Below are 10495 nucleotides of genomic sequence, written 5' to 3' on the forward strand. Positions count from 1 at the left end.
AAATTAAACTTGTATATGTAAATAATGTTTCAGATGTATAAAAAAGTATAATGTGTATTAAAAAGTAGATATCAAAAGATATATTGCAGAAAATGTTAATCGTGTATTTCAGAAAATGTATAAGCCTCAATGGTGACGGGCCTCATATGTTCTCATAAGTGCCAAAAGTGACATGGACCAGTTTGGGCAATTTCCATTTATTTTCTTCTGCATTGGTTTATCCTTTTTCTTTTCGTGTTTTATTATTTTGTGTCCGATTCTATTTTCCTCTGCAAGGATTTTGTTAGGCTTTCTGCATTTTATTGACCCTTTTTTATTTGTTTTTATCTTTTTATTTTCTTTTTATGCTCGTGTTTTCCCTTTTTTTTCTTACTTTCATATTTTTACTATTTTTTTAAATGCATGATGGTTTTCTCTTAGATACACGATACACATTTTTATACAGGGACAAATATTTTCTAAAGATATGATAAAGGTTTTTAATACAAGGTGAAGATTTTTTAAATATACAACGAACATTTGTTTTCAATACACATTGTACATTTTAACAAATACTTGGCGAGCATTTTTTAGGAACATGATGAACATTTCTTTATATACTCATTGAACATCTCTTTCAGTTCACCTCGTATTTTAGACGGGTATGCATTTTAGAATGGATGTAGTGTGGCTTCTCATCGGCATGAAAATTACAGGGAAAGCCGGTATCAGCTGACATTGGTGTGGTGTTTACTGATCAATAGATATGCGGCATGTTTTGATTTGTTGCAAGAGGTAAGATATAACTTGCACTCAAATTAATCTATGTTTAAAACTAGATCATACAAGACCACAACTTCCTGACAATAAACATACAAATTTGTTTAAAATTCCCACTCAATCATAACATATCTATACTGAGATTTAATTGTTCTAGTTGCCAAGTGAACCCATTGGCAACTAGATTTATAGTAGGGGTGCAAAACTTAGGTATCTTTACTACTAGTTCCGTCTAGGTTTACTCGGCCCCCTTGTATTTTGGGCACATTTCAAAATATTGGCCAACTCAGTGATTTATCAGCCGATATATCACTACTGGGGGGGGGGGGGGGGGGGGGTGATAGGATTATGTCATGTCATCACTATTAATCGGTTGGGCCGATTTATCCCTATGACACGCGATTTATCGGGAATCCACCGATAAATCCGGCCTATTTCTACCACTATGTGTATTGTATGATGTTTGCTGGCAATTTATTTTGGTTGTGACTGTGAGAGAATCAAAGAACATAGGATTTTAGTGTTGTACAAGGATTCAAAGGTAAGGAATCAAGGTAACACCTCTGCCAAATATTGTTTTTGTGTTGTATATAGCACATTTTAGTGTTGGGAATCTGGCATTTGCTAAAAAGATATCCCATGTATAATCAACCGATAAAATTTATTAACCAGCTGATTACTGATTAATCTCTAATCCACAGCCAACCGAGACGCTACGATAATCGATATCCTGAACATTGATTTTGGGTTAAATTTTGATCATATATAGAGCTAATAAAATACAAATTAGATGATACAAAAAGTATATTGTTGGATTCACATTTTTTTTAAGAGCTTTAGCCCAAAATAAGAGGGACCCTAAGAACCTGGACGGAGGTAGTATTAAAGAAAAAAGGTAAAAAATTGCTATTAGTTAGGGAAAATTGAATGAAATGATAAAGAAAGTTGAAGAGCCTACACGAATTCAAAGTAAGGGAAGAACATGTCGTTTTTTGATGAGAAGAACATACCGTATTTTGGAAATGATCGTTTCTATTCGAGGGGCCTTAAACACATATTTTCACAATCGCTCTGTTGGATCATTTTATAACATTAGAGTGATTTTGCACTATTTATTTCATATTTTTTGATTATGTTAAAAACATAACGAGCCTAAACAAGTTATACAAACAACATAGACATAATTTTTACCATAGAGTTCTGCTTTTTGGCAATGCTTCCTCGGACGTTGTGTGTTAACTACTGTATAATAAGTACTTCTAAAGTATATGTGCCTCTCAAGGTTGTTAATTATTGTGTTAATTAGATGTAATTATCTAAAATAGTCTTAACTATGTGCCAATATCATAACGACACACGTCATGTGTTCTGAAGATGGTCATAATGCACAATTCTTGAGAATTATAATGGTTGTTTCATTTTTATTGATAGATGTAAGCAAGTACATATTTTTCTTTTGTTTTCGAACTTACGCTGTCTGTGATTTCCATTTGGAACCTTTCAACATTGTATTTCTCAATTCACCATATGCCCAGGCATTTATCGTCCACTGCCACCTTTGCCTACTCCTTGGTTTCGCCTTATCTCTCTTCTTCCTTTCAAACCTTTCAGCTTTTTATTTATCAATTGACGCTATATGTTTGTGCAATTATGTTCTAGTGTCAGCTTTGTCTATTATTTGGTTTCGCTTTACTGTTGTTCCTCCGTCTAAACCTTTCATCACTTTCTTTGAAATTCACGCTACAACCATACGATTATTGTCATTTGTCTAAATTCATGACATTGTTCTTCCCATAAAAAACAAGTTGAAGAGTGTACATGAATTTAGACAAAGGAGAATAATTGGATTGGTAACCAAGAAACGATGGAACAAAAATTAGGTTGAAGAGTGTACATGAAGTAAAAACAAGTTTTTAACTAAGAAACATGTAGAATAGTCCACTTGAAAATAACCTACATGTCATGAATTGTTACAAAGAGTAGTTTGAAATGGAAATGGATAGTTGTTTGTACTGTAAGTACAAAAGTAATTACTTAGTGAAAACATGTTGATTGGTAACTGATACATCAACATGCAACAAGTTGGAAGTAAACTAGCTTTGATGAATCCAAAGATGGATGTTGTCGGGTAAGGTCATGTAAATGAGAATGACATTCTTTTGTACTCCCTCCGTCCGGAAATACTTGTCACAGAAATGGATATAAATGGATGTATCTAGAATTAAAATACATCTAGATACATCCATTGCTTGGACAAGTATTTCCGGACGGAGGGAGTATCCAGTAACATTTGACTACCAACTTGCAGTGCATGACACATGGTAAAGTCTCTCCAATTGTCTCCATGAATATAGGAACAATTGCTTCCTTTGCTATTGAGCCAACTTGGAAACCGTAAATCTAAGGTTTTGTCTCCAATGCAACCTCAATATTGGTGTCTTCATTTATGGGAAGGCCCAATATTTTTAGTACAGGTGGTCTGGCAAACCAAAGAATGTACAGTGGAAAATAATATGAAAATACAAATTGGTAGAAATAATATCTTATTGAAAGGAAAGAAATAAGAACACACAATTTACTTGTTAGTGAACTATTAACAGGTAGTGTTATTGAAAGAACAAAAATGTGAGCACATTGATTATCTGGTATACAGACAATGTGTTATGGTAATATGAAGAGATAATTTGTTAGCCAAATGAGTTGTATTTATGAGAGAAATAGTATAATGTTGTGAGTGTAAAGGTATGAACAATTTGTCTGATTTTATGTTCTTATGGGAATAAGGGGTGTCTTTGAAAGAAGACAACGACAATAATTTGTCTAATCTAGGAAGAATTGACTGTAATTGACTTGAGTGGTGCCATGGTATGAAAACATAAATGTAGGCACAGAATGTTCGCAAAGTAACGAATACTTAGAATGTGTCCTAAGTAGAAGTATGAAGTTCTGAATTAATCACTAAAATATTCATGTTGACATGAATTGCATTGCATAAGAAAAATGATTGAATAGTTTTTTGATAAACCCTAATTGTATCGATGACAGAACCCTGATTGTACTAGTACTCCGCAGTGGGGCCGGAGCGGAGTGTTGCAGCGTACGTGCGCTACGTGGAAACACGCGGAAGACATGCCAGCATCATCTTCTTCTTTGATCCATCACATTGGCATTAATTCTCCCCGCTGTCGTGAACTAGAACCGTCTCTGCAGGCTGTGCACGCGCTGATATCACACAAAGAAGGATCGCACGGCCCTCGCAAAAAAAAAAACGCATGGAAAAGTGGACAAGTATACCTGGTGATGATGCGATGGTCGACCAGTCTGTTTGTGATCTATACGTAGATACTTCTGCCGTCCTGCACATAGTTTTAAATAGCCGGCTATAGCGAGCTATAGCCCGCTATATCCTTTTCAGCAGGGTGTCGCTAAATGGCCGTCTTCACAAATAGCCCGCTTTAACCTACTATAGCTGATTTGAAGACCCGACGCTATTTTCCATAGCCCGCTATTTAAAATATTGATCATGCATAGGCGTACGTGGCAACCATATAATTAAGCAGGCCGGATCAGATCGAATCAAGATTTACTTTACTTTTCCTTTCCACCACTGCATTGCATGGGGACGATGGAGGACGCACGTACGGGAGCCGAGGCAGTTTGGCAACGCTGACGCGACTCCACCTCAGACGCGCACAGGCAGCATGCATGCATGCATGCATGCAATGGTGGCGGTGACAGACGGAGTGAAGCTTATTGCGTAGTGATAAAATTAGTTATGAGGGGATAAGATAAGGATAGCCTATGATTCCTCCTCGACGCTCTATATCCATTCGTTCGTTCCTTTTTTAGGAGGTCGGCCGCACGATTACGTTCGATCGTCACCTTAACCTTGTACTACTAGTAAAAAAGCTGGGGCGGTAAGGGAAGGCTGGAGGATCCATCACTTGAGCATTTGGCTGCGTCAGCATGCAGCGCTTTGGAGAACGGTTATCCAGCCGAATTTGGTAGGAGTTATAAGACCGTCGATATATTGGTTGCAATAATATTATATACCGTAGGACCTAGAGTAGAGAGCATTATTCTCGGCTCAGGTTTGCTTGCATGATGGGTGACGATGCTGGAGCGAAGTTTAATTAACTCAGTGTACGTAAAACAAGCCAGCCGGGGATAAGGATAACGATTCTTCCTTTGGTTGACGCCGTGTCCATTCCTCTTTTCGCTGCATCATCGTCACCTAGACTAGATAAAAAAGGTAGTACTAATCCAAAGCATATGCACTTTGCCGTGACGGTTGGTTGGTTCTGATGACGCCGGACGGACGGCAGGTTACGTAAGAGCAACTCCAAAGGGCCGACCCATTTCGTCCGCCTGCATCTGTTTGGATCGGTGCGGACAAAAGTGGCGGTCCAACGCGTTGACCCAAACCCAAATCACGTCCGCGTCGCGTCCTCGCCGACGCATTTCCGGCCCAAATTTGCGCCCCAAATGCGTCGGCGCGGACGCCGAACGGACGCTTCGCGCGCCTTCTCGCTATCCGCCGCGTCCCCACATGGCGGCCGTCCAACTACCCGCTGCCCACGCGGTCAACTTAATTTATGACGACGGGCCCACGCGTCAGCGACGGCGCTCGTCCTTTTTTAAGCCGACCGTGCGGCGGGGCCGTCCTCATCCAAACTCGCCGTCCACATCTGCCCACCTTTGCTCCCTCGTCGCCGGCAAACCATAACCACCACAACCACAACGAGATGGGCCTCTTCTCCGGCGCCAGCGGCAGCAAGGCCAAGGGCAAGTCCCCCGCCACCCCTTTCCCCTTAGAGTTCCTCCCACCTCCGCCGGCGCCTCGCCGGCAGAGGCAGCGCGTGAACGTGCCAGTGCACCAGGCGGAGTGGCACTGGCAGAACCGCCAGCCTCTTGTGTATCCGGACGTGACGCTGCCGCACGACTGGCATCTTCTGGATCCAGATAGGATGCCAGTGCCGGCGGCGCCGCGGACGGCTCGTGCTCACGCGGAGGAGGTGCGGCGCCGGCGGGCGCTGCTGACGCCGGAGCAGCGCCTCGACAAGGCTTACGCAACCGACTCGCCCAACTGGGCGAGGTGGTTCGCGTTCGAGCACGAGAAGGCGAGGCGACGGGGCGTGCGCGAGGTCGACCGGAGGTCGCCGCCAACGCCGCTCGTCGTCCGCGAGGAGGACCAGGTTGCGGAGGACGCCTACCAGGCGGCCCTTGAGGCCGTCTACCGGGAGAGCGAGGAGGACGAGCGGCGCAGAGCGGAGGCGGAAGAGGAGGCCCGGTACGAGGCGGCAATGGCGCAGGCCCTTGCCCTCTCCGCGGCGGGCGACAACGTGGTGCCGCCGGTGGCCCCGCCGTCCCCATCAAGCCGGAGCCGCAGCCCGAGCCCGAGCCCGAGCCCATAGCGCGCTTCTCTTGGAATGGAGTGGTGCGCGAGTGGGTGTCCGCGCCACCGGTTTGGCTGGGGGCGACGCCGGCGCAGGAGCAAGCGTACCTCGAGATGTGGTGCCAGCGCCGACTGGCAGAGGAGATGCTCGAGCGTGACCTCGAGGAGGAGCAGCGCGAGGCCGAGGAGGAGGCGCGCCAGGCCGCGGCTGCACAGGCGGCCGCACACCCTCCCCCCCCGCCCCGGCACTGCCTGCGCCGGCACAGCCCGAGATGGCAGCGCTCTGGAACACGGCGTTCGCCTGGGCCGGGCCGGCGCCGACACTCATCGAGTTCACGGACCCCGAGGACGACGACGACGCCTAGGGCAGCGCGCCGCCTCGTAGTTTAGGCTGGTTTTTTTTAAGGCAAATGTGGTCACGTGGACTCTCGCCGGCCTTCGTGGCCGGCTTTAATGTTTAATTAATGTTGTTTTTCTTTTTTTAATATGCATTTGTTCATTTTTTTTGGCGCCGTCAAAATGGGTCTCAGGCCAGCGTTGGGCGCACGCGCCGACCCAAATGCGGAAGCGGGCATCCGTGTTCGTCTGGCCGACCCAAACGGGCAAAAAGCGGACGAAATCGCCGTCCGTTTGGGTCGGCCCGTTGGAGTTGCTCTAAGTGCCGTTCGTAGGTGTAGCATTATTCTTCCGTAACAGAACCTACCGGTGAGGAAGGAAGGAATGAAGGAATAATGATTAATGAGTGGTCTCTGCGTCCACGTTTAGCATCCATCCATCCATCCCAAGTAGAGCAGGCATTACCGGCTTTCCCGAACGGATCGAGCGAGGCTCCAGCGTACGTACGTACGTCCCTGGCGGAGCGGCGCCAGTGACCGTGACCGCCGGCACGGAAACATGCGGGGAACTCAGCCCGGCCGCTCTTGCCTGCTCCGTCGCATCGGCGATCCGTCTGTGTCTGGACATTCACTGCCCATTCCCACCCTTCTCGTGTTAAATCTCATCCCGCCGATCGGGCAGCCGGCATTCCATCCTAGGAGTAGATGACAAACGCAACAAGACAGGCAGCGGCCGTGCCATGACACGCAGGCGCAGCTGCATGCATGCACAGTTCCCCGCCTCCTTCCATCCGGTGCACCAGCGTTACGCTGTCTGAGCCAGCTGGTTGTTCAGCGTGCGTGCGTGCGTGCGTGCTTGGGCTAGCTACTGGAGTAGCACAGTACTCGATTCAGTAACCCAGCCAGGTCGCGTCATCTCTCTCTCTCTATCTCCCGTATCCAACTCGAAATCTAACACTGACCCCGACCTGACCATAGTAAGCAGCAGCAAGGCACAACTCTCTACCTAAGAGCATCTTCAGCCACATACCTCTAATTTGACCCCTCAAACTCTTCGTGGATGCGCCCGGTCACTGACAGGACGTGTCCGTTTTGAGCCCCTATTTGTCCATCCGCGCAGTCACAATCCTCAATTCCATCCTCATATGTCGGGTCACTTGCACGTGATTGGTGGAGATGAAGAGATAGAAAGAAAATATAGTAAATAAAGAAAGAAAGAGAAAAGGCGGTCCGGGGTGGGGTCGCATCCTACGTGGCGGATTGACCGGGCGCGCCCGGGCGTGTCTGCGAGCCCTCATATCCTCCCTATATTTGAGCTGGATATGAGTGTTCGCGGACTGCCCGGACATATAGGGAAGATATGAGAGGTCCGATTGGGTCAACTTTTTGCTATTTTTTGCTTCTCTCTCCTGTCCGGTCAGTAGTCCCCGCGCCCGTCCAGTCAATTTGAGATGTCCGGCTGTAGATGCTCTAACCCTGCAAGGACGGACACCACCTACAACATTTCTATCCGCAACGCCGCTACACTCTGATAGTAAATACTCCCTCCGTCCTATAATATAAGAGTGTTTTTTACACTACACACGTTTTTACACTAGTGTAGTGTCAAAAGCGCTCTTATATTATGGGATGGAGAGATTACATTTCAATGCTCCTAGAAAAAGATACGCACTGCTTAGATCATGTATACCCCCTCCGATCCTAAATACAAGTCTTTTTAGAGACTCCAATATGAACTACATACAAAGCAAAATAAGTCAATTTATACTTCAAAATATGTCTATATAAATTTATATGTAGTCCATATTGAAATCTCTAAAATGACTTATATTTAGGTACAGACGGAATAATAAAGGGTTTATAGCCCACATTTTTGCCTATGTGTGGAAGAGCGACAAAAAGAAAATAAGAAAAATGGGTTTCCATGCAAGAATCCATCTCTACTTGTGCTCTTATAGCATATACAGTCGGACAGTTCCATGCAAGAACCTTGTCTATACTATTAGCTTTACTCTTAGTACCAAATATACGTTTTTTAGTTCAGCAGGGAGATCGAGGGCAAGCCGCCAAGCTCGAAATACAAAGATTTGCAGGAATTGAGAGGGTACTAGCGGTAAACCGTTGGTTTCTTTTTTATGTTTGTTTGCTTGCTTGCAGAGTTGACCTACACGCCTGTCGTGCCACTTATTGAACTGTCATGATCAACAGTCAGCTCTCACGACTTGTTTCTGAAACCCGTTGGATACAGCGACTACTCCTGTCTTTGTACGTAGGACTGCATAGCTCTCTGGTTTATTAACATCTGGACATGACACCAACTCAGCCGTGACAGAAGGAAGCTAGTAGGATTTGAATGTCTCGATCTGTCCTAGCTGCTATAATGCCTGTACCTCGCCTGTGTCTACTCTGAAGAGAAAAAACGAATCGATCCATCTTCGACAGGAATTAAGTCAGCAACAAGCTCACTCTCACACAAATTAATTGACACAATTTTAAAACAACTTTTTTCGCGGGAAACTTTAATACACCTCTGTACTAAAATTGTACTAAAGTTGCATCAGTTAATTTGGATCGGAGGGAGTAATCAAGTTTCTGTAGTTTTAAAAAGGAGAGATGTCCATATTACAATTTCGAACTACCACCAAAGTCTGATATACAACTCTCAAACTACGAAACCGTTTAATTTACAATCTCAACTTTCAAAACCAGACAAGAAACAACCATGGACCTGTTTTGACTCATGTTGACAGGTCGACAACATAGTTAGCACCCAGTCAGCTGCCACATCACACATTACATGGGAAAACAAATCTAAAAAATAAGAATAGCCTTATATTCAATCTGGAAAAAAAATCAAGAAGTTCTGATGAACAAAAGAAAACTAGAAGGAATATACACATTTAGAGCCATCTTGTTGTCAAAATTTGGCAAAAAAATGTAAGTGCCCAGATTAAAAAAATACTCCCTCCGTAAAGAAATATAAGAGCATTTAGATCACTACTTTAGTGATCTAAACACTCTTATATTTGTTTACAGAGGAAGTAATTCTCAAAAATACACACAACTCTTATATTCAACTGGAAAGGTTTCAACAAGTTTTGCAAACAAAAAAGTAGAACATAAATTCAAATTCAGAGCCAATTTGGGTCAAAAAATGGCTAAAAAGTTAACTTTCCCGAAAACTTTGAGAAACTTCTCAAAAATCAACACTACCCTTATATCCAATCTAGGAAAGTTTCAGCAAGTTTTTTCAAACAAAAAAACTAGAATGAAAATCAAATCCAGAGCCATTTTAGGTCAAAATTTATTAGAGAGTTTCCCGAAAAATTCTCAAAAATTCACACTGCCCTTATATTCAATATGGGAAAGTTTCAACAAGGTTTGTCAAACAAACAAAAAAAATTAAATTCAGGATTAAGTGGGTCAGGGGTGACGTGACGGCTGACTAGAGGCTGACTGGGCTGTTGAGCAGTCAAAGCAGGTTTTGCGTTATTTCTTGTCGGGTTTTGACAGTTGGAGGTTATAAAATAGACGGTTTAATAGTTGGAGGTTGTAATATGGAATTCATTTGAAAGTATATTTGGACCAAGATGTAGTACTAGAAATTGACGCTTGCCCCTGTACACACCAACACACCAACTTCCTTCCCCCCCCCCCCCCCCCCCCCCCCCCTCTCCCTCTCTCTCTCTCTCTCTCTCTCTCTCTCTCTCTCTCGGATACACACCAGCTTCCTTGGAAGCATATATTCTTTTCTTCCCCTCTACTCTGTAATCTCGCTTCGCTGACCTCATCAGCTAGCTAACTAAGCTAGGCTAGGCTTATCCTTTGAGCCGAATCAGATTATCCAGTTGATGCTAAGCTGATAATCAAGATATCCTGTAGTGGTATTACGTACTCTTGCTCCAGCTTTGCGAGGCAGATTAATTAATTAAACATCTCACTATCTCAGTACGTACGTTGCACTCACTTTCGAACAAAAGATCACACGTACGCTACGCACGCACGC

This window comes from Triticum aestivum, chromosome 2D (assembly GCF_018294505.1).
Source record: "Triticum aestivum cultivar Chinese Spring chromosome 2D, IWGSC CS RefSeq v2.1, whole genome shotgun sequence".
In the NCBI taxonomy this organism is placed as follows: Eukaryota; Viridiplantae; Streptophyta; class Magnoliopsida; order Poales; family Poaceae; genus Triticum; species Triticum aestivum.